Source organism: Ceratotherium simum, chromosome 9, assembly GCF_057802395.1.
Source record: "Ceratotherium simum simum isolate JZ-2026a chromosome 9, ASM5780239v1, whole genome shotgun sequence".
Classification (NCBI taxonomy): domain Eukaryota; kingdom Metazoa; phylum Chordata; class Mammalia; order Perissodactyla; family Rhinocerotidae; genus Ceratotherium; species Ceratotherium simum.
Window position 1 is genome coordinate 1,453,254 of NC_141908.1, and position 27,771 is coordinate 1,481,024.

General features: G+C 40.3%; 1 long non-coding RNA gene across 3 annotated transcripts in view; it reads right to left on the minus strand.

The window, feature by feature from the left end:
* Positions 1-27,771, minus strand: part of LOC147916209 (uncharacterized) — an 85,884-nt gene that overhangs the window by 18,213 nt on the left and 39,900 nt on the right. Inside the window, exons 2-3 of one of the 3 annotated variants that reach the window (XR_015553135.1) lie at positions 9,394-9,665; positions 8,859-9,060 (exon numbers count right to left, since the gene is read on the minus strand). The exons of the other annotated variants lie outside the window; for them this stretch is intronic. This is a non-coding gene — a long non-coding RNA (uncharacterized LOC147916209). The remainder of the gene's footprint in view (positions 1-8,858; positions 9,061-9,393; positions 9,666-27,771) is intronic. 3 annotated transcript variants of the gene reach the window in all.

The window sequence follows — 27,771 nt, forward strand, 5'->3', positions numbered from 1 at the left end:
GCCAACCCAGGAGCATCCAGGAGCTGGAGGAACAAGTATGCCTCTGAAGATCTTACTGCCTAGCTGGACCCACAAATCATAATGCACTGTGATATGCAATCTAAGGAATATGGACCATGCAGGTGTGTGCTAGAGGCAGACTGTTTTCTCTGGGGACAAGAGATGAGCATGGCTTTGAGGAGGAAAATGAGCATATAGGCAGACCTGGCTTGGACACAAAGCACCACCCCACTGCATGCTGCTATGTGAACCTTTATGCACTTTCGTCTGTGAAATGGAATAATAATACCTCTTCTTTCCTTTTATCGTGAAGATGGCATTTGCAAAGCACTTTGTACTTTACTTATCCCATAAACGTTAGCCATATAACTATAATCACTATACATTAAATCCCTAAAAAATCATTGAAGATGATCTAACTTCATTCACAGTTGCCGTTTCTTAGGCACCTGTGCCCTGCTAATGGAAGGGAATAGAGTGATGAATAAGACACTTCCCATGTCTTCATTCTAATGAATGAGATAAATGAGATGAAAACACACCTCCACTAGGAGAATGCAACAGGTTCTATAATTAAATAATCAGTGCCAAAGATGAAGTAACTGGGAATTAAAGTGCCCCCCTCCTTCCACATCATCACTAACAAGAGGTGGGGGCAGCTGCTTTCTAGTGCATGTCTAAGAAGAGGCCAACACCCCTGCAACAGTCCTGCGTCCTGTAGTCTGGCGAGAGGTTCTGCTACCCAGACCTGAGATACAATGACAAGATTATGATAGGCAGCAACAAATTACAGTGCAAACCTTAGCTACCCTCTATGCCTGAATCTTATACTATGAGCCAGGCCTAGGAATGCAATTGATAAAAAATAGAGCATCCCTATTTTCTTCCTTAAGCCCTCATAACTGGAGATGCCGGCTTCCACGGCCTGGTTTATAGGTCCTTGAACAGTTTGCTGTATTCCCTTGGTCAGCTCAGCTGCACACCCGGCACAGAGGCTGGTGGAGTTGTGCTTGCACCACCTCCACTTTCTAATGCCTGCAAGAGTGTCATAACACTCAGCTCTAAGTAGGCCTGGGGGTTAGAGGATGAAGAAATGACAACTGCAGAGAGGATGCTCTGACTTTCCTGCTGGCATTTATAACTGGCCACAGTGGGCGTATTTCATACTCTCCTGCTTTGCTGTTAGAGCTCTGATCAATGAAGGGCCTTTAAATTCTTCTTTAGTGACTTCACATACTATGAAAGGAAACAAATTGCCCAAACAGAAAAACATAGATTAAATTCTATCACAGGCAACAAGGAAATATTTAAACATCAGTGAAACATGCTAAATGCTAGAGAAATTGAGAAACATCAGACCTTGCTCTTCTTCTCAGGAATCTCATAGTCTGGGGGCTATAGGGTAAGAGAAAATGGAAGCAGGATTATATGATAGGAGTGAGCCAGTTCACACAAGGGGCCCTGGGTCCAGCTCTGGGAAGTAAGTCAGGGAGAACTTTCTGCAGGGGCTGAGAACTGAGTTGGGTCTTGAGGAATGGATAGCAGTTGGCTGGGCAAGAGGGAAACAGGGCTAAGTTGGGAGGAAGGGCCTCCTTTAGGCCTGCAAAAGTAGAAAGGAGCATAGCTTGTTATGAACCGCCACTGTGCAGTGGCGGAGAGGCTGGCAGAGAGGGCTAGAGAGGTGAGCACACGCTGCCCTGTGGGGGCCTCTGGTGATGAGGTAAAGTTTGAAGTCTGCTGTCAGCCTGGGGAGTCACAGGCTGGGAAATGGCTTTTAACCATGTGAACAGCACAGAGAATAGAGCTGAGAGGAATGAGACTGAAGTTACCTTATACACCTTAGGGCCAAGATCCAAAGTTTGTCTTCTTGTGAAAATGTCCCAGAGGCAAGAGGACCTGTTGGGCAGAGGGCCTGTTCCCAAACCCTTCTCTTCACAAAGCAGTCCTAAGCATGGAGCTGTATTGCTGTACTGCTGTACTGCTATACTGAAAACTCTCTGTGGCCACAGGCTGCGTCCACCATCTGCGATCCAGGACCCAGCTGGCCTCTCCACTCTGCCTCCCAGGTGAGAGCTCTCTCTGCCAGCCCCATGGTCAATCCTTGGCCTGCACTTGTCCTCGCTGCTCAGCAGCTGATTTACACTGTCACTTCACTGCCAACCAGATGGTGAAATCACTCATGCCGGCTGCCAGCCCAGAGGGAAGTCAGTCTCCTTTGGAATTGAATTCCATCCAGACATATGCATGGAGAGGGCTGGCACTTCCACTTGATTGATGCATATGGAGTTTCCTTTAGTGATTTGATGGAATGAGATTTTGCTCTAGTCTGCTTACATTCCCACAGTTTCAAACTCCTGGGCTCATCAGCCTGATTCCTAATTTTATTTCTTCCCAGCATCTCTCCTCATCCTTACTCTTAGCTCTGAGGCAATAGCTCTCAAAATAAAAGCCACAGTTTCTGAGCCCGTAAACTTGCCAGCATGGTTTAGGAGTGAGGATGTGGTGCACACGCGTAGACCAGTAACAGCCCAACTAAAGGCAAGCACCACACACTCACACCTGCCTACCAGCCCATGCACCTCCTGCTGTGTGTGTCACAGTGTGTGCTCTGTTTCCCTCACATGACAGGCATGGACAGTTGGTAGGTGCTTTTTATTTTAGAATACAGAATGACTAGCTCTGGTAAGTAGTGTCTTCTGGTAGCTACCATGTGCTGGTTGTACGTGAATCCCAGCTGGACAGAGGTGAGCCACTTCAAGAGCGGTGTGTTCAGAGCAGAATCAGTACCACCATGAGGAGCTGTTTCCTGACATGCATGCAAATGAAAATGTGTTAGAGCTGTGGTTCTGATAACATAGATATGACTCTCGGTGGTTATTGCCATGATTATACTCTGTCCCAGCTTTTCTCTCTGTGTTGAAGAAATAAAGCCATAAGTGCTTTGCTCGTTGTCGTATCTTTTATAAGATGGTGGTAGGCAGAACTCAGTGAAGACCCCATGCCCTAATCTGTCTGTTATTTTAAAATTCCAATCTTAACCATGAAAGCTACTTGACTATTTTCACCAGGACAGTGCAACCAGGCGTGACCGTGGACCCTGCCCTCTGTCATAGTCCTGTTTGATCATAGTTAAAAGACACAAGAAGCTTCAGGACACAGAGGCCTTTGTCACAAGTATCCTGCTGGGTTGCATATTTATGTGCTAAGGAAATATGCCTTGAACATTAGTGGAACATCTGTTGAACTCTGTGTACTCAGAAACAGCAAAAATAACAGGGGGGCCAGAAGAAGCCAAAAGCAGCTTCGCAGATTCTCTTGTTAAATTGCGTTAACCTTTCCCCAAATTCTCCCCAAGAGTGGGGAGATCTTGCAACACCTCATAGAAGGTATCAAAGCAAGTCTTCCTAAACTGGATAGTCAAATCACCCTGGCTACCAGCAACTCTCAGGGATTTTAAAGAGATCACAAAAAAATTGTGAACCTGTGCGATCACCCAAAGGAATCAAAAAGAACTGTTATGCATGATTTCAATCGAGAATTAAAGAGTAAGAGCTGGTTCATTTAGAATCAACAATATTCTACAATGTACAACATAAGAAAAATAAATCAAGATGCGTTATCTATGCAAAAAGTGTACCTAGGATTATGATCTTCACTTCCATGTATTTGCCAAAGAAGATATCGCCTCCATGACTGCAGGATGTTTTTCTGCTCGGCTGAGCATGCTAATGTCATCACAGGGCATGTTCCAAACCAACGCCTCCTCTCCCATGCTGGTGTGGCTCACTGGGCATTGAGAACTCTGAATGCTTTATCATGGCCTCAGACTTGCTAAAATTATCTGAAATGTCAACCATTTATTAATTTCTTTGCCTTCAAGAAGTAATTTAGTGGATGACTTTGAAAGTGGAGAGTTTATCATTTGCCTAGAATACATCGCCCATATATTCAGCGCCTCAGTGACTTGCCACTTGAATGTGGTGGGTGGTGATGGCAGGAATGGCCCCAAAGAAGCTGACCACTTTCTCACATCACTTCTTGTTGGATAGAACAGTGATATCCACCTAGACGACACAACAGGACCACATGAGGAGTGCTTTAAAACACAGATGCTGGGGCCCCAGGTCACACACATTATGTAATTGATCTGGAGTTGGTTGAAAGACATCTAGCTTTTCTCCAAGTCCACTAAGAAGCGAATCCAAGGTGCAGCGGGGCTTGAGATAACTGGGTACATTATGCAGAAGAAAGAAGTCTCCCCAATTTTCCAGTATTTGAGTAAACAGTAAGTTTTCCTCTTCCCCTCAATGGGGAAGCCCCCCTTTCAATGCTGGTGGTCAGGTCCAGTGGTACGGGGCTGCTATGCTGACCTGGGGGTGTGGGGATGGGCTCCAGCCACAGGCAGATGCTCAAATTCCTTTTCTCTAATTTTCACTCTTCTTAACAGCTGAACTGCTTTGACAATATTAACATGTTCTTTGCCAGCAGAGGTAGAAGTCACACATGTCCAGGTAGGTTCTAGTTGAAAGAGTGGTTAGTTCAGCTGATTTCATTCTAGGACCTATAGCCCCTCTGGTCTAACAGGAAACCTCCAGCTGGCCCAGCCATATTCTCTGTGATTCCATTTATGGTTTTAGGGACAAAGCCCAAGACCAAGTGCTCATTTGCTGACTGTTGTTCCCTTCCGTAAGGGACCTGATGGGTAGATATGGCTAGACTAGGAGAAAAGTGAGTGTTTGGAGACCCCATCTCTGGGAAAATATGGTTGTTACCACAAACTATCTGTAGCAACAGAGCCAAACCAAGGAGGAGTGGTGGGAGCAGCCCACGCCAGCTATAGGCAATATGGAGCATGTTGTTGGTAGAGGAGTTGAAAACAACAAGAAAACTTACTAAGAGTTGATCTGCTTTTTATTATCACCATCCTAAAGAATGTCAGTGATAACATGATTCTCCTCTGAAAAATCTTATGTTTGTGTAAGTTCTAAACAACTGGTGTGGTTACTGTTGAGTTTAATAACATAAGTATTAGCCTCAGATTAGCACATTTTCATGACTTATCCTTAAATAGACATTGTATTCTCCATGGAAGTCAGTTCAGAGAGCTCTCTTATACAGTATGTCCCAATACACACCAACTCAGTTTATTTCACTTGTAAGATGGAAATCATCCAAATCTTCCTTTGGTAGTTTGTGACTCCAGCCCGTACGGTACTTCATATCCTTTTATTTAAACAGCACATTTAAAATAATCAGTGGTAACACAATGGCAAATACACAAAACTAGAGTTATTTCAACTGTAATTCTGTGACCACATGGAGTCTTCGTTTGGGTTGAAAATTTAAAACAGTGAAATAGTAGAGATTACAAAGTATAATATCTTTTGTTTGGTAAATGCAAAATTTATCTCATACATGAAACATTTAATTTAATTTAATAATATATTTAAAATTAAATCTACTTAAGAAAATAGTATCAGTGGTTGTGACATGATTGTTAACGACGATGACTTCGTTGAGTAGAGGAAGGACAGAAACGATGCACCATACACGTAGGCTGTGCTGGCTGTGCCCCTGCAGCCAGGTGTTAACAGGCAGCAGTTCACGTCCCTGGCAGTCAAGGAGAGCCACCCGTCCCCAAGTCCGGCCCCAGCCCTGCCTGTACACTCCGTATAGCCATACTCATCTAAACTCTCAGGCCCATTCCTTCACCAGAAAAGCAAAGCCCGGGGAGAAGAACACCTTTTGGAACAAAGATCAAATGTTGATTCTGAAGCATATGGTGCAGTCACTACTCCGAGGCACTCGCAACACAGGCAGAAAGACGAGACATGTGACTCAAGAAAATTTAAGTCTCTATCTACAAAACCAGCATAAAATAAATCACCAAGCAGAAAATGATAGACGTGGAGTAAATGGAGCCTGCACTCATTCCCGCCCTGGGTCAGTGCCTGGAGAGAAGCTTTCTAAACACAAGGGTACTTGAGGCAGCTTCTGGAGGCACTTCATTTACTTATACTTAATTTACAGCCCCAGGCTCATTTTGCTATGGATTAAAACTGGATCGATGCAGTCTTCTTTGGGTCGGGGCCTTAGAACCCTGAGGAAAGCACTGATGTAACGTGATGACAGAAGGGGCTACCAGAGGCAATTGTGGCTGGCTCTGTGTCTGCCCCAGGTCCCCCGTGATTACAATTCATCCTACATCTCTCCTATCAGGTGAACAGTTTGTGAACCCGTCTCCCAGACCAGCACATTTCTCCAAAAGAACAGACACCATCTCTATGCTTCCCCCTTAGCCCAGGATTTGTCAGCTCTTCGGGGTGCTCTCCCACTGCTACCTCCCACTGGGCACCTCCTGGGGATGTTTTTTTCTACTACACCTGAGAAACCAGATTTCCTCATACTCAGAGTTACAGTGTTGCTGCCAGTCAGGCTATGTGTAGCTGCCCTCACTGTAATTCCTCTGGTTTATTTATAAGGCTGCTTTCTGCATTCTTGCTTCTCCACATTTTCTGTTCCCCTGGGGGCAACGGGAAACCAGGCTGCCCCACATTTACTGCATCTCAGTGTTCTCTGAAATGCAATTAAAACGTTAAGGAAGATGGACAATCAATATTTCATAATCTATACAAAAAATCCCCTTCCTAATGGACTGGTGTGGGTTGTGATGCTGGGAGAAAGACCGAGGCTGTGTCTACTACATGCCAAAGCAACTAGTTGCTTAGTGAATAATTTCTGTCTCATTGTCAATCTCCACCCAATTTCTTTAGCTCTTCTCCCCGTAACCCATTAACTGGACAATTTGTTCTGACATTGTGGAAGGCAGGGCCACAGAAGAGGGAGACCCAGATCCAAAGCAGGAGTGGATACAGCCTGATGGAGCCCTTCTGGGCTCCAGAGAAGAACCACAAAACACCATTTTCCTGAGATCCTACAAAGGCATGGTCTAGAGGGAAATAACATACAGGTAGTAGGCACACACATTACTACCCTAACTTTCTCCGTGTCCCAGACCAGGCCCCAGAATCCTTTCCATGAACCCCCCAGGCAGCCATGACCACCTAGAGGTAGGATCTGAAGAGATAAGTGTTTTCTGTCTGAGGCTAGGTGCCTCTTTCATGTTATGTCATTATTCCTCCCAGCAGCCCAAAGAATCACTAAGTGCCCTATTGATTAAACGTGGAAAATGAGCACAGAGAGCTTCCTAGTAGCCTGTCATGATCTGCAGCTAGGCAGGAGCAGAGCGAGTTTCGAGTCACCTGTCTGCAAAGCCTCAGGCTCCTTCCCCTGACCCACGTGCTGCTCAGGTGTCACTGTCAGTGAGCATTCACCGTGCTCCAGGCACCATGTCAGACATCGGGATGTGAATAAGGTAGAAAAGTCTTTCCCTTCAGAGCGCTCAGACTGCGGGGATGGCTGTCAGGCCCTGCTCATGAATGTGACACTGCCCCTGCTCTGGGGGACAAGACAAGCTGATGTCAGCGCTTACAACCTAAGTGAGGAGGCATGAGCACAGCACACCAGCCCAGGTGTGGCAGACAGCGAGCCTGCCGGGCCTCGATGGGTGGGCCCCTGTGGCCAGGGTGACCAAGATTATCACAGGCATGGGCATGGAACTTGGTGGCTGAGGAGATTTTAGACAAGAGACTAAGGCAGGCAACCTAACAAATTAACAAGTACAAAACTAGGAGGAGCCTGCAGGTGAGACTAGAGGACAGACGGCACGAACAGAGCAGAGACTTTGTGTCAGGAAGTGAGAGGGCTCATAGCTGTGAAGTGGCCATCTGTGTGTGTGCTAGGCAATTCCAGCTCCACTATCTATGTGAGAATAGTAGCCTGGCTGTAAACTGAGTGTCACAGTGAAGACACTGAGTCCAGAGAGGTCAATGAACCTGCACAAGTAGCACAGCATGGATGTAGCAGAGCAGGCTAGAACCAGCCTTGCTTCCTCTGAAACCTGTTGTCCCCACCTTGTGCCCTGCAGGAGAGGCCTCCAGGCAGCAGGCCCTGAGACCAGACGGGATCTGCACCACACTGCGTGTATGAGAAATGGGAGGCTGGGTAGATGGGCTTCGTGGTTTAGACAACAAGGAATATTTTTGACAAAGAAGATTAAATGATCTGATCAAAATTATGTCTTATAAAGGTTGATCAAAATTGTGTCTTATAAAGATTGGTCTCACACTGGTGCTCAGCATTAAGGGGTACAGGGCAACCGAGTGAGGTGGGCAACTTAGGAGATGATCCTATATGCAGGTAGAATGGCAGTCTGGACTGAAGAGGAGAGAGGAGAGGAAAGAAGAGGGAATGGGTGTGGGGGACCTTGTGAGGGGCTGACCCCTGACTGGTGCCTGGAAGGAGGAGGAGGTGACCTGGAAGAAGAGGAGTCCAAGGAGATTCCGAGTCCCAGGCGACTGGGGAAGAGGCAGGGACCAGGAGGTTAGGAGCAGGAACGGGTGCTGGAAGGAAGATGCCAGACCTCATCACTTCCATTAGAAGTGCACCAGGAGTGATGCTATTTCCTCAAGAGCATTTGGAAATGAAACTAAATAAACCAGATTATTCTGAGCAAATAAAGCCAGGAGTATCTGCCTGGAAACAATTTCAAAGGGAGGACCAAATTTCAGAAAGGCGAAATGCCAGTGCTCGGGCACAAAGCAGGGGTATCGAGGTGAGATGCTGTGCTGGGCACCCCCTCTGAGGGGCCTTACCCCTCTCGGCCAGCAGTGGATGGAGGCAGACGTGCTTGCCTGTAACACTGCCCTCCGTGCCTCCCCCATCCCTGCCCTCCATCTGTCACGGGACTCTGTAGCTCAGTTGAACATGGGACCCAAGCAGGAGAATGAGCTTGTTACCTGGCTCTGCCACAGCTCGTCTTGTGGCCCACTCTGGTGCTCTGTCTCCTCTTTGTAAAAGCAAGAAGTGGGATTACATTGTCTCTGAGGTTCTTCCCACGAATTCTTGAGTATTTCTGAATACCTTCTCAGGGACCAGAATCACAAATAGCAGAACCTTATCATAGGCACCTGAAGACTCGGTGAGGAGATGACCGAAAATCTGGGTAAGACAGGAGAGTTGCAGCTGGAGACTGTCTCTCTGCAGAGGATAAGCTGTGGGCTCTCAGCCAGGCACACCCAGATTTGAATCTGGTCTATTGCTTGCTGCTGGTGAGCCCTGGGTAAGGCGGTTTTAGAATAGAGCACAGCATATAATGAAGCAATACACTGAATTCCTCAGAAAATAAATCCTATAGAGCTCAACATGGGCTGATACAGTCCAGGAAGGCTTCTGGAGGAGGTGGGGTTGGGAGTCCTGTGAGTGTGTGTGTGGGCTTGGGCGTGGGTGGGGAATGACAAGAGTTAAGGCTCTGGGGCGGGAATAAGCAGCTACCTTCTCAGAGGGGCAGTGGGCCTGGCGGGATCAGAAGACCTGGAAGAGTGAGAATCAGGGGAGACTCAGTGCAGAAGAGGGTGGACCAGGAGGGCTCCTCGATGAGCTGCATCCATCTCTGGCTCAGCCAAATGCATTTTCCTGCTGCCCAATCCCACAGCTTTTGCAGAGGGTCAAGTAACCCCACCTTTCATCGTTATGTTGTTGTTGCTCTTCCTCCGAGTATACTCCATGGGCCAGGGGCCACTGGAACATGTCAATTTTGCTTAGGTCTGAGACAAAATATTTTTTTATTAATACAAGCATGTGATGAAAAAAACTTCACACAAAATGTTACATTTAAACACAAGATGTCAGAAAACGTTGCTTTGATTTGGATCCCTTGGGCCCTTTTGGAGGCTTGCCTCCAGCCTCCTCAGCCAGGAGCGAGGCTGCTCAGTTGGTCTTTATTCTCCTCCTTCACCCTCACCCTGGCCCTGAGAGGCTCCAGGATAGTCAAAGAGGCTGGCATCCCTGTGGCCTCCCCTCTGCCCTCAATGTGGAGCCCCAATAAGTTCAGGGAGCCAGTGGGTTCTCCCTCTGCATCCAAATGTGCGGTTTCCCCCCTATTGGTCCACACTGTCTCCTAATGTGCTGCTGCACCTGGCACCTTCTTGCTCTCCTGCAATGATGCTCCGAGGGACTGATCTTGTCAGATCACACTAGGGTCCATGCCAGTGGCCAGCGTCATGCTTGCAGCTCCCATTTGGGTTCAGTTCTGACTTTGTGGTGTGCACTCCAAACTCTGGCTTATTGAAGAAAGAAGCACATAGCTGAGCCAAGAGAAGATTTGCCTCTCCCAAGCCCAAGCCATCTGCTGGAAGTGTGGAAGCCCTCTAGTGGATTCAGTTTTACCTAATCATTCATTAGAAATTCTAGAAAAGAAATATGTTTACTTGGTAATGAATTGACTCCATATCCCTTACTCTGAACAGAAAGAAGTAAGAGTAAAATATAATTTTCCATCTGAAAACATGCTTTCCTATTTGTGTTCCTCTTACCTTATGAAAGAATATGAACTCTTTGTGGCAATTCTTCTTTTAAGAGAAACATTTTCCTAGGTACTGCCCTGCCAAGGAGGGCACATCTTCTGAAGAATGTAGATATTATAACACCAAACATGTTCTGATAATTCACATCAGCAACGAACTCAGTGGGCTTCATTGATAAGGGTTTTAACAATGTGCCCCCAACTCCAGATCCAGGAGTAGTAGGAAGTATGGTCACAGTCCCCTGGACACATGCAACTCATCTTGTACTTTTCAATTTATTGTTATTATTTTAATCATAAATATTTCTTATTATGAGATAACCAGGCCAAGAGCCTCAAAGTCCAAGCTAATGTAGGTGTCTTATCTGAGGTCTCACAAGCAGGGCCTCCCAATGCCCTGGTGTGACCCGTGTGGGTGCACCAGGCCCTGGAGGGGACTCGCCCTCCTCCGTCACTGAGGCACTGAGATCCAGCTTATGAGATACAGGATGAGCAGATGAGGCCTCCTTTAAGAAAACCAAGGAGCTGGAGAGCACTGCCTCTTTCTTCCAGACAGCTCCCTCCCACTGCCTGAACGACCAACAGCTGGGGATGGCATGGAGACCAGCAGTCAGAGGGACTAACCTCAAACCAGGCAGCAGCAGCTCGAAGGGGGCGTGATTTTCAGATGGTCCCAGGGAGCCCTGGTTGTTCCACAAAGCACCTCAGCATGGCTATAGGGGGCACCCCGGCCCCTCCCACGCACACACACTCCATATCAGGGCACTTTTGCTCTCAATTGTTCTACTGCAGGCTGGATTTTAGGGATAGATATTTCACCCAAAATTGCTTAATCATCATTGGCATGATGACTAAAGCATTGACTTTGGACATAGACAAACTTTGTTTCAATCTCAGCTTCCTCCCCACTTGTGGTGTGACCTTTTGTATATCAAGAGGCCTCTCAGAACCTCATTCCTCTTACCTGGGAAATAAGGCAAATAACAGCTATTTTGCAGTGTTTTTGTGACAAATGAGAGAGAAAAAGCTATTTCCATAGTGCGTGGTACTGAGTAAATAATAAGTAAATATTAGCTACGGTCTTAATTAATATTTTTATGTCAGGCTTGCATTCACCCATTCATTTATTCATTCAAAAACTATTTATTGAGTACCTTCTCTGTGACAAGAACTGTTTCATTAAATAATATTACCTGTAATAAATTATACCTATATTACAAGTATTGGTAAGAAATATTGAAGTGTTCATGTCCTTACTCCAAAAGAATCAATGCATATACAAATATCAAATCATTATGTTATACACCTGAAACTAATATAATATTATATGTCAATTATACTTCAAACAAAAATGAAAAAAAAATAAAGAAAAAAATCAGTACAGTGATACCACCAATAAATGCATGTCTCTGGCACATATGTAATATGTACGTGTGCTTCCCATGTCTGTGCACTTGTACCTCAGTGCACTCTGTCCTGGGTTTGGTGCCCTGTAGATGTGGGATACACACACTGAAGGATCACAGAGTTTGGCTGTGAAAATGGGATTGTAACAAATGGAGAGGTTAACACTACAGGACAAGCAGACACTCAATAAGTCAGAGAGGGTTTCCTGGAAGAGGTGAGATTCAAGCTGGGTCTTTAAATGTCACTTTGTAGATATTACACATTGCTTGAGTGAGTCCATGCACATCCAGCATTCATCTTCCCTCCCAGCACCTGGATTTCTCTCAGGCAACCCCCTTTAACCCATCAGTCCATTTCATTCACCACAGTGATTGCTCCTGGGGTGGACACAAGTCCCAATCAGGGCTAATGAGAATGATGCTCGGGCTCATGCTGGTGTGGCTGGAAACAGAGCCTCTCTTTCTTCTGGAGGTGCACAGGGAAGGACGTCAGCTTGGTTCCCTGGACGTAGCTGCAGGAGAGTGAGCCTGGAAGGCAGAGGATAAAGCAGACCCACCCTGACCCAACACGGAGCCCAATACAGGCAACAAAGCAGGACTTGGCCTTGGACTACTCAGTTATTTCAGCAAACAAAATCCATCCAATTTGAGTGGGATTTTCTGAAACAGGAACTTTGAAAGACAGAGGCACAAAGAGTGTTTTAACAAACACTTCCCAGGGAAGAACGGGTGTAGGCCCTTAGCCAGGTGTATCTGAGGGAAGAATCTGTCTGGCTCTGCTCTGGTTCTCTTCTCTCTTGACTACCAGGTTCTGCTTGTCCCCACAGCTCAGCATTGAAGTTTCATTTCCATTTTACATAGTTCTAGTAATATTTCTAGTTAAATATTACTAGAAAAAATATATATATTACTAGAAAAAATATATATATTCTTGGTCTCCTGTCATAAATTTGATCTAAGTTTAGAGTAATTCTCAAGTGTATAACCTGTGTTGCCGCTGTTTGACTTCTTCCCAGACTCTTGCAGAAATAAGACTGACTGTGTCCATCATCCATCACTACCAGGAAAGGAAGCCCCCAACTGGATGTTTGCTGCTCTTAAGAGGGCTCAGCCCTGACTTATCCTCATATTTCCTGTCTTTGGTTTTTCCTCTTCTGTGTACAGGTTTGTCTCTTACAGTGGCAGGCAGGTGTTTACCTTTGTCACTTTTTTATAGTTAAAGAAACCCCCTGTGTGGGTCTGAGCAGAGAAGCCCCCTTCTGGTGGAAAGAAAGATAACATAACACTGTTGTGGAAATTGTGTGCTTCATGTTCAGCATTTCTCACTGGCTCTCACATCAACTACGTTGTTTATGCCTTTCCTTCCATCTGAAATGCTCTCTAGACCAACCCTTCCCACCATTTTCTAGGTCCTTAGGGACACGATGAAATCTTTCTTCCTCCAAGGATCATTTTCTACCCATGTTAAAAGAGAAATAACAGGACCAAGTGGAGTCATTTGCCCCCAAGACAGCAAATCAAGGCATAATTGCAGTTTCAACCTCTCCCAGGAATGTGATTTTTTTTTTTGTGAGGAAGATTAGCCCTGAGCTAACATCCATTGCCAATCCTCTTCTTTTTGACTGACCCTGGGCTAACATCTGTGCCCATCTTCCTCTACTTTTTATGGGATGCTGCCACAGTACGGCTTGATAACTAGTGTGTAGGTCCATGTCCGGGATCCGAACCTGTGAACCCCGGACCGCCAAAGTGGAGCACACAAACTTAACCACTATGCCACCAGGCCAGCTCAGGAATGTGATTTTTAAACAGTCAATTTGAAATTTCCTGATTAGCACTAGTGAGGTAGTCTGCACAATAAGACCTCTGCCTTCCCTTCTCCCACAAAAGATCACTTGGCCTGAAACAATCCTTTCTTTTATTTTGCTATTAACTTTCTTGTCCCACCATTTTTCCTATAAAAGCCTTCCATTTTGTACACCTCCTCAAAGTTTCTCTATACTTGTTTGATGAGATGCTACCCAATGCACGAATCACTTAATAAAGCCAATTAGATCTTCAACTTTACCCAGATGAATTTTGTTTTTAACACCACATTCTGAGGTGGTGACCCTGCCTCTCTATTTGACACCCTTGTGCCCCCACCTGCCTTGTGGTTGGTGTGTATGCCTCCCTCACTAATTTATGAGATCTGGTAAGAACACTACTACTGACTCAGTCTCCTGGGACAATGTAGGTGGTTAACAAATGTGTGTTAAAATAAATTTAATTGAACCAAGCTTGAAGTAATCTAAAAACTGGCAGTAGGAAAGTAATCTAGTAAATTAACATCTCTAGACAGGTGTGGTTCCAGAGTTTATAGTGGGCAGCCAGCATTCAATGATTTGGTGCACTCTTTAAGGTTGAACTGTACACGAGCTTCACTGTCACTGTTGATGGCCTGAGCAGCATTAATAATTCAGATGCTGCATTTGGAGAGGCTCGTGTGATGCCAGAGCTGGGGCAAAGGCAAAATGACTCAAGCCTAGAGAAGAGGGGGGAGGAAAAGGCTAGAACACAACTCTAATCTTGACTACTATTAAAAAATCTCCATCTATCAATTTTATATGCAGAGCATGTCAGACTCACAAATGAACCAGGGGAGATTTCTTCAATAGCAGCCAAGGAACGGATATAATTTATGTGGGGGATTGAAAGTGAAGCATTAAAAATTACAATTTTTTATTAATAATTTGGAGAATTTTTAAAACATTTGGGACAGCAATTTTGAAGCGTCACTGGGTATATTCATCCCTGAAGTGGTTTCCCCAAGGCTTTGTGCTGTCTTGGTGCAGACAGAGCAGCATTTTCATGAAATCCTACAGTCTTAATGAAGGTAGAGCATCTTGGGAAAAGAAAGCAGTTTATATGCAGATGTGGTGAAGAAGGAAAGAAAATGGATTGCGCTAGCTTCTCAAATCAACAAATATTTATTGTAAGCACCACACCTAGGTGCAGGCTGCTAAGCTGGGAGTTGGGAAAATAGAACCAGACCCAAGGCTCTGCCTCCCCAACCCCCCCAGGAGCTCACTGTGGGAAGTAGAAGATCAAGCAGGAATCTATCAAAAGATAAATAGTCATCTAAGTATCTGCAGGACACTGGTGAACATGGAGAGGTAGAGGAGGCTGTTCCCTATCCACAAAAGCTTACAGCATCCCTGGAAAATAGTTCACAAACCCACACACAATTACATCATAGAAGCTTGCTAGTAGCACAAGATAATGAAGAAGGGCATAGTGTGTGTACTACAGTGGTCACTAAAAGAAATCATTACTGAACCTGGTTCATTTTGCCCACTGCACAATTATGCCAATCACTGAGATGATGAGTTTGCAAAGAGAACGGTTTTAATCATAAGGCAGCCAAGTGAGGAGGTGGGAGAATCAATCTCAAATCCTCCTCCCCGAAAAACGAGGATTAGGGATATCTATGGGATGAAGGGTAGGGTGGTCTGAAGTGGGAATATATGATTGGAGGTAAGGAGAAGTGAGGTAATTGAAGATCCGCGCGAGTGTAGTCAAGCTTATGGCTCTTCACGGGATGCATCTTCACAAAATGGCAGCATTACTGTGATCTGAGTGTGGAGTTTTCAGCTCCTTGATGTCAAAGGGTCACCTATTGGTCAAAAGCGCAGGCCCAGTTAATGACTTGGGGTCTTAATCAGGCTGAACTGGACAAAGAGTGGACTCTCAGTTCCTGAAAAACTCAAGCACTTATTACCATGGTGACCCAGGCATCAGAGATTATCTATAGGGTGAGTTTTGGTAACGCATTATCTAGCTACTTTTGCAAACAGACAACTAACTGAGTATAATTAAAACAAGTTAGCCCCTGGTTTCAAAATCAGAAGATGGAACAAGTACTTCAGATTATGTCAATGGAACAACTTTGTTGAAGTTGACAAGAGATTTTCACGTATTGAGGTATATGGGATTACTATTGTGGTTCACAGCTGATTCAACTTGAACTAAAGAAGTCTGACTTATGGATTCTCAAGCATACATTGTACATCTGTTTTAGCCATTAAAGTAAAGAGTGCATTAAACATTATCTCAAAGTAAAAGAATACACTCTCTTAAGATAAGAACGCACACTTCCCCTCCTACAATGCCACTATCAGTAATTCCCATATTAGTACTCCTGAAGATAAGTTTCCTTTCCCAGACATCAAGGTCATGTTGACCTGCTAATTTGCAATTGAATACCTCTTTGAAACTTTGATGAATATATATCCTTGACATGTTTAATATATGTCCTTTGTTCTAAGAAGGTATAAGATGGTACTGAAAACCATGCTTCACAGGAATCCTTTCTGCCTTTGTGAAGACTGGCTTCCCAGATTATGGTCCTCACCCTGGCTCAAGTAAAGGTCACTTTATCTCTCTCATCTATAGATTGGTTATTGGTTATTTTGTTTCAACAAAGTCATAGAACCTGAGCTAAAGAGTGAAGAGCAGGTTGGGTGTAGATACAGGACAAAAAAGTCTGGAGGAGGCATCAGGCTTTGGGAAAAAGAGCACATGATGGCAAAGTGGAAACTTGAGGCTAGCACTAATCAGTGTGAGCCATTGTCTTTCCTTAACAGAGACTCCATTTACCCATCCTTAAGATAAAACATTAGAGGCTCACTATGGGCAATTCCATTTCAGCATTCTATGAAATAGGTGATTGAAAAGTTGGATTTTGCAGGAGATGGAAGCAAAACAACAGAGAGACTAATTCAAGAAACATGACAGTAAGAGGAGTAGCACTATTTGCCCATAGGTACACAGACAGTCAAGCAGTGAGGTCTCTAATGGCTGGGACAGTGTCAACCTGGACTAATTTTACTCAAATATCTAGTGTAGTGTCAAGGATTCTTGTTTACATATCAAAAACTTTTTTAAAAGAATTAGTATGGCAAAAAGTTAAATTTTAAAATACAGGTTTTGGCTAGATTACTGTAGTTTTCTAATGCTCAACTCAAGAGTCTAAGATTTTTTTTCTATCCAAAATAATTTCTGAGACAGGCTGGTGACTGGATGACATAATAATTTTGGAGTAAGCATGCCAGAAGTTTATCATTTCACTCACTTATGACTATTTTAACCTTTAAACAATGTTCAAGTATAACTTGCAAATATTAAATATTAAGTTAAGAAAAACAAAAAAAAAGGATAGAAAAAGATATATCAGGAAAAATATTAATGAAAAGAAAATGATTTAATGAAATAAATTTTAGGGCAAAAGGCAATTGTTCTTGAGAAAAAGTGTCCTTAAACATGATAAAAGACTAATTCACCAGAAAACTATAGCAATCCAGAGCCTATAGGTATCTAATAAGATAGTTTTTAAGTATATAAAAATAAAACTGACAGAATTACAAGGAGAAATTGAAGAATCAAAATATATAGATGTGAGTATTTAACTCACGTCTCAGAATCTGAGAAATTGGTTGTATAAAAAAATGAGTAAAAATACTAAACAATATAATGAGTGATATAATGGACATAAAGAATGGTGCAAACAGTAATTAGAAAAATGCCACATTTTCAAAAATAGACCACATACAAAGCAAGGGTAATCAGATTTTAAATAGTTTACATATTTTCCTGGGTATAATATATAAAATTAAAAATCAATGACAAAAAGTCAGTAAAAAAATACCCTTCACATTTCTTTGGAAATATGAAAAGATAATCAAATCAGTTTATTGCTCAAAGAAGCAATCCTAATGGAAATTACGAATTAGTAAGAATTCAACAATATTTTATTAGATATTATGTATATATATACAGATTCCTAAAGAAAGTATTAATGAACTAAATTTAATTACTAGTTTAGTTGTATATATTAGAAAAGAAGAAAGATTATCCAAGCTTGAAACTCAAAAGAATAGTAAAAGGACAAAAAACAAAACTTAAAATGTGGAAACAGGGAAGAAAATGAGGTGAATGAAAGTTTATGAAGTAGAAAATAAATAAATATTAAAGAAGATTATGAAAAATAAAAGTTTATGCTATATAAAAAGACTAATAACAGGGACAGATTCTAAAAATCAAGAGAAAGAAGAAATAATACTAGGAATAAATAGGAGCTATAAATATAAAGAAATTTTTAAGTTATAAGATATATACACTATTTCATACCACTTAATTTGAAAACTATAAAAATGACAAATGTATTAGAAAAAATACACCTTATAAATAAATCAAAAATAGATGGCACTATCTGAATAGATTTCTAACCTTGAAAAAAATTGTATGAGTTAATCAGTAGTCTTAAATCTACTTACCAAATTTTAACAATAAGCATCAGGCTGAGGCACTTTTAGGAAGAAATTCTACCAAATATTCAAGAAATTTCTATCTAAAAATACTTTCCCAGGACTTATATTTCCAATCAAGGTGGAGTAACAGAGACTGAATTTACTTTTTCAGCTGAAACAACTACTAAACTGGACCAAATATATAAACTATAGTTTTCAAGACACTGCATCAAAGGACAAGGATCCTTGAGAGATGGAAAATGAATGAGATAAACCCTACAGTTCATCCAGCTTATGACATTGAGAGAGTTTCCATGGCACAGGAGGGAAGAATCCTAGTGGAGCCCAGTACACCCCCTGCGTAGAGGAGATGGAGCTGAAAATATGGGGAGACCAAGGTAGATAGATTTTGAAGGATATAGCACTGGAAAGGACAGAGCTGCACATGGAGAGAGAACCCCAGAGATATGCAGAGAGTCCCTAACATGTGTTCAACAAGGTACTGATCAGTACATATGGTTCTTTTCTGGGGCTGGAAAAGAACTACCCCAAAGGATTAGAAGAAAATCTTCAACACAAACACAAAACCAAGAATAAAGCTTGTTTCCCACAGGCAGACTGGAAATTCCAGAATGCATAGATCATTGGATAGAATTCTCAGAAAAATCCTGTCTCAGTAATGAGCAATAATCAACCCTAGACTGAACACTGCTCTGGACTCATGTAAAACATATTCAAAGAAAAAGTTGAAAGGATAAAACTGTTTCAAACTATGTTACTGTGTCCCAAAACACAGTTCAATAAGACTAATAGGAATACAAAAATATCCAGGAACTAACAACATAAAATTCTCCATATTTATCATCTAATCAAAACCCCAAGATGAAAAGAAAAATCAATCCAGTGAAATCAAGCTAGAACTGATATGCATGTTAGCTGACAAGAACATAAGGGCACTTATTATAACATATGTTATAAAGGTAACATATGTTACCTTTATATGCATATGTTTAAAAAGGTAAGTTGAAACATAGGTATGCATATGTTTAAAAAGGTAAGTTGAAACATAGAAGACATAATAAAGACCAAAACCAAACTTACGGAGATGAAATCTATATCACCAGACAAGAAAAATATATGGATACTCCAGTTTCAGATGTGATATGGAAAGAGCTTGGAAGTTATCACTCTCATCCTTACAACAAGAAAAAAGTGGAACAAACCAAAAAAACAGTGAATTTTCTTGGACCTATCAGAGAATCAAGGTCACAGAGAAAATCACAACCCCCAAATTTGGAGAGACAGGTGAATGCAGAGATTCATAGCTGAGATCAGCTTATGCTGCTGGAATCATAAACTTGTAGGAACACTTAAATGATAATTTGACAAATTTCTGGAGGCTGAGTGCAAAACTTCTGGGGCCATGGTATTAGGGAGGGGCCCATACTTTCATAGGTTTTACCTCCAGAAGCCTCATCAAGTTGTCACTGTAAAGAATTAAGAAAATCATTTGTGTCTCTGGCAGTGGGAAGGGAAAGCAATCATTTTGATATATATCCAGTGTGTTCTCCATAACAAAGCCCTACTCTTCATAAGAAAGACTTTAGTGGAGCCTTATTCCATGTAGGGAGAAGGATATTTACACAACTTGAGCCCCTTTTAGCCTTCCTACCTAACCTAAAGGAGAAAGGAAAAAACAACTAAAACACATTCATGTAGGTGTCAACCCAGGGACACAGTCCCACTAAAAGACTGAGATTTAATCATAAGATTATGGGACACTTTCCCATTCCCACTTTTTACCACTACATTAACAGCTTTCCAGTATAACAGCAATGGCTTACAGATAAAAGAGTGGCTCAGATTTTATTTAACAAAGAATTCTTAGGGAAACTCAAAAACTACAGGAAAGACAAAAAGAAAAACACTAGAGTAATTTAAAGCCCCTGGCCCTACAACTACAGCAAACATTAGGAAACAGCCTAACTCCTAGTCAGATTAAAATAAAACCTCATACAAAAGACCTATTTACCTCAAATCCTATTATCCTATATGTCATATCTGGCTTTCAACAAAAAAAATTACAAAGCATTCTAAATTTTAGACAAGAAAAATCATAGTCTGAAGAAGCCATGCAACCACCAGAACCCGATTCAGATGTGACACAGATTTTGGAATGGTCACACAGGGATTTTAAAAGAACTATGATTAATGTGCTAAAAGCTGTAATGGAAAAAGTAGATAATGTGCAAAAACAGGTGGGTAATGTAAGCAGAGAGATGAAAACTCTAAGAAAGAATCAAAAGGAAAGATTAGGAATCAAAAACACTGTAACATAAATGAAGAATACAATTGATGTACCCATTAATAGACTAGACTCAGCCAAGGAATGAATCAGTGAATTTGAAGAGATGTCAATATGTCAATAGAAACTTCTCAAACTGAAGTTCAAAGAGAAAAAAGAATAATGAAATATATATCCAAGAACTGTGGGGCAATATAAAAAGGTAAAATATACACATGCTTGAAATACCAGAGATAAGAGAGGGGATGAAGCAAAAGAAAATTTGATGTAAAAAGAACCAAGAACATTCCTAAATCAATAGCAGACACCAAACCACAGATTCACAAACTCAGAGAACACTAAGCAGGAAAAATACCAAAAAATCTACATGTAGGCATATTGTATTCAAAAGTCAGAAAGATCACTGTGGAGAAGGGAAGGGGGTCTATGGGGAAACTTACTTATAAAGGGTAAAAGTTAAGAATTACAGTGGATTTATTAAAAACCATGAGGGTAAGAGGAGATTGAAGAGAAATATTTAAAACATTAAAAGAAAAAAATCCACCAACCTAGAATTCTACATCCAGCAAAAGTACTCTTCAAAAGTGAGGGAGAAATAGAAAGCTTCCAAACAAACACTTAGGGAATTCATCACTAGGAAATCAGCCCTGCAAAAATTGTTAAAAGAAGTTCTTTAGGGAGAAGGCAAATTATGTAGATCAGAACCTCAGAACAACATATTATGTGATTATCTTATGTATTAGTTTCCTAAGGCTGCTGTAACAAAGTACCACCAACTCCATGGCTTAAAACAACAGAAATTTATTCTTTCACAGTTCTGGAGGCTAGAAGTCCAAAATCAAGGTCAGTAGAGCCTTCTAAAACCTGTAGGAAAATCTTTCCTTGCCTCTTCCTAGCTTCTGGTGGTTTGCCAGAATTTTTGACATTCTTGTGCTTACAGCTGCATTACCCCACTCTCTGCCTTTGTCATCACATGGCATTCTTCCTGTGTGTATCTGTCTTCACAAGGCTGCATTCTTACGTGAACACCAGTCATATTGGATATAGGGACCACCCTAATCCACTATGACCTCATCTTAACTAATTAAATCTGCAACAACACTATGTCCAAATAAGGCCACATTGTGAGGTACTAGGGGTTAGGTCTTTAACATATCTTTCATGGGGAGACATAATTCAACACTATAGCATTGCATATAGATAAATGAAATGAATAATAGCAATGTTGTAAGGGACAGGAGGGAAGAAATGAGAATACTCTATTTTAAGGTACCTGTACTACCCATGAGACAGTATAGTGTTACAGAAAGTAGACTTAGATTGGCTCTAAAAATATATATTGCAAGTTCTAAGGCAACCACTAAAACAATTTTTAAAAGGGATATAATTTATATGCTGAGAAGAGAAAAAAATGAAATCATATAAAATACTTGATTAAAACCAGAAAAGGAAGAAAAAGAGAGGAAGAACAAAAAACAAAAAGTAAGTGGTTATAAACATGGTAGATATTAATCCAACTACATAAAATAACTACTTTAAATGTTAATAGTCTAAATACACAAATTGAAAGACAGAAATTGAAAGTCAGAGAGAATTTTAAAAACCAACTAAATATTCTCTACGAGAAACTTACTTTAGACATAAAGACACAGATAGGTTAAAAGTAAAAGAGTGGAGGAATATATACCATACTAATACTAAGAAAAGAAAGCTGGAGTAGATATATTAATTGAAGAGAAAGCAGACTTCATAACAAGGAACATTATCCGTTGTAAAGTGTGGCATTACATGATAAACGTGTCAGTTCTCCAAGAAGATCTAATAATCTTTACCATGTATGCACTTAACAGAGTGTAAAAACGTATGAGGAAACACTGATAAAACTACAAGGAGGAAGAGATAAATTCACTATTATAGCTGGAGATTTCAACATCCTTCTTTCAGTAATTGATAGCTCGAACAGGCAGAAAATCAGTAAGGATAGAGTTGACCTTGACAATACTATCAATCAGCTTGATCTAATTGAAATGTATGGAATATTGTATTCAACAATAGCAGAGCATACATTCTTCTCAAGCTCACACGGAACTGAACAAAGATAGACCACATTCAGGGTTACAAAACAACTTAACTGTAAAAATAAATCCAACTACATTTGATATTTGCTAACATCTTGCAAGCCTCACCCCTCTTTCTTTCTCATCTGCACTAGATCTGGGAAAACTGATAAGAAATCCCAGATATTCTCTCCTTTAGTGCCAGTGGGAGTTTTAAACTATGCAAACCCCTTCCAACATAAGAACCATCATAATAGCCTTACCTGAGCAAGCCCCAAATTGGATAAACAGAAAAAAATCTATGTCAAGACATATCATAATTAAAATTCTGAAAACTAAAGAAGAGTTTAAAAAATCAAGAGAGCAGCCAGGATTAAATGACCTATTATGAGAGAACACTAATTTGAATTACAGCAGATTTCTTATCTGAAAGCATGGAGGCCAGAATAAAGTGGCACAGTATTTTTCAAGTGCTTATAGCAAAGAACTGTCCATTCTGAATTCTATATTCATAAAAATATCTTTCAGAAATGAAGAGGGAGGAATAAAGATCTCAATTCAGCAGCCTAACCTTAAGAATCTAGAAAAGGAAGACCAAATTAACTCAAAAGCAAGCAGAAGGAAGGAAATAGAGATTAGAGTAGAAAGAAACAAAATAAAAGTAGAAAGCAATAGAGAGAAACAGCAAAATCAAAAATTGTTTTTTGAAAAGATCAAAAAATTGATAAACATTTAGCTACACTGATGAAGAAAAAGGAAAGAAGAAACAAATTACTAAAATCAGGAATGAAAGAGGGAGCATTACCATCAAACTTACAGAAATAAGAAGTATTATAAGAGAATACTATGAACAATTGTATGACAACATAAATAACTGAGATAAAATAGAAAGACACATACTACCAAGTATGATTCAAGAAGACATAGAAAATCTGAATAGATATATAACAAGTATATAGAATGAATTAGTTACAAAACATTTCCCCATAAAGAAAAGCCCAGGAAAAGATGACTTCACTGGAGAATTCTAACAAACATTTAAAGAAGAATTAACAATGCTTCATAAACTCTTCCAAGAATAGAAGAAAAGGAAACACATCCTAATGTATTTTATGATGCCAGTATTACCCTGATAACAAAACCAGCCAAAGATATCACTGGAAAATGCACCTATAGACAAATAGCCTTTATGAATATAGATGTGAAACTCATCGACAGAATACTATGAAATCAAATCCAACAGTATATAAAAAAATTGATATGTCTTGACCAGTTGGGGTTTACCCCAGGAATGCAAGGTTCATTCAACATACAAAAGTCAATCAATGTTATACGTAATATTAATAGAATAAGGGAAAAAAACACATGATCAATAGAGACAGAAAAGTCATTTGGCAAAACCCAGCATCTTTTCATAATAAAAATACCAAAAAAGTAGGAGTAGAAGGGAACTTCTCCAACCTGAAAAAGGACATCTATGAAGAAAACACAGCTAATATTATACTTAATGGTGAGGGACTAAAATCTTCCCCTTATATTAAAAAAAAAGTAAATGATGTTTACTCTAGCCACTTCTTTTTTTTTTTTTTTTTTTTTTTTTTTAAAGATTTTATTTATTTATTTTTTCCCCCCAAAGCCCCAGTAGATAGTTGTGTGTCATAGCTGCACATCCTTCTAGTTGCTGTATGTGGGACGCGGCCTCAGCATGGCCGGAGAAGCGGCGCGTCGGTGCGAGCCCGGGATCCGAACCCGGGTCGCCAGCAGTGGAGCGCGCTCACCCAACCACTAAGCCACGGGGCCGGCCCTACTCTAGCCACTTCTATTCAACATTGTATGACGATATGCTAGCCAGGCCTATTGGACAAGAAAATAAAATAAAAGTTATTCAGAATATAAGAAGAAAAAAAGCAAGGCTATCTGTATTTGCAATGACACAAACTTATAGAGAAAAATCCTTTAAAATCACCTCAAAAGATTAAAGCTAATAAATGAATTCAATAAGATTGTAGGACACAAGATCAATATACGAAATCATTTGCATTTCTATACACCACAATGAAATATCCAAAAATTAAATTAACAAAAAATTTCCAAGTACAATATCATAAAAAATCATAACACAATTAGGAACAAATTCAACAAAAGAAATCCAATCATAACACAATTAGGAACAAATTCAACAAAAGACGTACACCAGAAACTGCAAAACATTGCTAAAAGAAATTGACTAAGACCTTAAAAATGCAAAGATTTCTTGTGTAATAGATTAGAAGACTTAATATTGGTTAAGATGGTAATACTTCCCAAACTGATTTAGAGATTTGACACAATACCCATCAACATTTCAACTGCCATTTTTAAAACAATTGGCAAGCTTATCCTAAAATTCATATGAAATTGCAAGAGAATAGCCAGATACCTAGGGAATAGCAAAGAAACAACCATAATAACTGAAAAAATATTGAAAAAGAAAAAAAGTTGGAGTACTCACACTTCCCAATTTCAAAACCTATTATAAAACTACAGTAATACAGAAAATATGGTGCTGGCATGAGGATGGAAATATAGATCACTATGAAGTTTTCGAGGATCCACAAATAAGTCTATACATTTATGGTCAATTGATATTGACAAGCATGCCAAAACCATTCAAGGGGATAGAGTAGTCTCTTCATCAAACAGTGGTGGTAGAACTGAATATCCCCATGCTAAAGAATGAATTTGGACCCCGACCTCACACAATATGTAAAACTTAACTCAAGATGCAACAAAGACCTAGATGTAAGAGCTGAAACTATAAGTGCATTAAAATAAAACAAGATATTAATCTCTGTGATCTTGGCTTACGTAGAAGTTTCTTAGATATTACAATAAATGTGTAAATAGCCAAAGAAAAATAGACAAGCTGGGCTTCACTAATATTGAAAAATTTTATGCATCAAAAATACCATCAAGAAAATAATGATACAACCCAAGACATGGAAGAAATTATATGCAAACTATTTGAAAAGTGTCTAGTGTCCAAATATATAAGATCTCTTACAACAAAAATTTTTGATAATTTCAATATACATTTCTTCAAGGAAAATATACAAATGACCAATAAGTACATGAAAAGATGCTCAATATCATTAGTCCTTAAGAACACGCAAATCAAACCCACAATAAGATATCAGTTCTTATTCTTCAGAATGACTTTAATTAAAACAAAAAATAAATAATAATGGGTCTTGGTAAAGGTATGGAGAAATTGGAATCCTTACATATGGCAGGTGGGAAAGTAAAATGGTTCAACGCTGGGGAAAACATTTTGGCAGTTGCTCAAAAAGTTAAACGTAGAGTTACCATAGGACTCGTCAATTTCATTCCTAGATACAAATTGAAAAGAAATGAAAACATGTTTTCATATAAAAACATGTATAGGAGCATTATTTATAATAGCTGATAAGTGGAAATAACCCAAATACCCAACAACTGAAGAATGGATAAATGAAATGTGGTTTATTCATATAGTGGGTATTACTCAGCCATAAAAAGGGAAAGTACTGGTATATGTTACAACATGGATGAATCTTGAAAACATTATGCCAAGTGAAAGAAGCCAGATACAAAAGGCCACACATTATGATTCCAGTTATATAAAATCCACAATATGCCAATCCTTAGAGACAGAATATAGATTAGTGATTATCAGGTGCTGTTTGAAGCAGTGAATGAGTAGACTGTTAATGCGTAAGGGGTTTCTTTGGAAAGTGATGAAAATATTCTGAAATTAGATCGTAGTGAGGTTGCACAACTCTATGAATGTACCAAAAAACACTGAATTTTACAGTTTAAAATGGAGAATTTCGTGGAATGTTGATTATATGTCAAGAAATATTAAATAAATAATAGAAAGATAAGAAGAGGACATAAATATGATCTCAGATGAAGGAAAACTAAAAGAATTTGCTGCTAGAAAAAAATGAAATTTCCAGAAAAGTTTTTGTAGACATACACGAACTTATTAAATATATATGGAAAATCAAAGGACCTATGATAGCTAAAACATTTTTTAAAAGAAAAAATTGAAGGGTTTTTTTGACCCAAAATTAAGGCTTACTATTTAGCAACAGTAATCATGATAGTGTGGTACTGGCAGAGATATATATACATATAGATTAATGGAACAGAACAGAACATCAGAAATAGGCTGATACAAATGTGCCTAACCAATTTTTTACAAAGTTTCAAAAGCAGTTCAATGGAGGAAGAATAGACTTTTCAAAAAATAGTGCTGAAGCAATTGGACGTCCATAGGAAAAAAAAAATCATGTGCTTAAATGGAACACACAAAACTATAACTCTTTTAGAAAGACATAGGAGGAAATTTTGGGGATCTAAAGTTAGATAAAGAGTCATTAAACTTGATACAATAAGAAAAATTAAATTGGGTATCATCAAAATTAAAAACCTTTGGTCTGTGAATGGACATCTCTTGGTCACCTGGCTCTGGTAGCCAGGGGGCTTGTGATCCTGGGCCCATGAGATTGTAACAATGAAAGAGATAGTTCTTGGCTGGCTACCACCCCAGGGCACTGCACAGACAACAGACTGAAATACGCCCCAAGTCTTTCTGTGAACGAGGTTTATCTGCTTGTCCTAGGGCTTCTGCCTGAGGGGCAGGAATCTGGTTTGGAACACATCTTGAAGCCTACTTAGGTGCACTCTGGGAGCAGAAGCTGGTGGATACCATCTTTGTGCTCTCTTTCTGCTATACTCCATGTTGCCAATATCTCCTGGAAAGGAAATTGTACACAAGTATGGTGCCCTGATTTTGCCAACTGCCACCCAGGGGACACTCTGGTGGCCAGCAAATCTTGCATTTGTGGTCCCATAAGCCTGTATATATTTACATTCTTTAAAAGCTGCTTCCTGAGGGTCTGGCTTCCAATCAGACTAAATCTTGGTGCCGACTGAGATTCTCCCCCTTTTGGACACCGATAGGCCTTGGCTCACTCTCAACTACTGGGAGCCATTAAAAAAAACAGGCTGCTTGGACAATCACAACCAAGACCTAGGGAAAGTTGAACAACAATATTGATCTACACGAGCCCAATCCTTCAAGATTGGGAGCAGTGGCTGTTTTATCTAAGACATATAAACCAATACAGAGAGTCAAGGAAATTGAAGAAAGAGAGGAATATGTTTCGAACAAAAGAACAAGATAAAAACCTCAGAAAAAAATTCTTAATGAAATGGAGATAAGTGATTTACTTGATAAGGAGTTCAAAATAATCATCATAAAGATGCT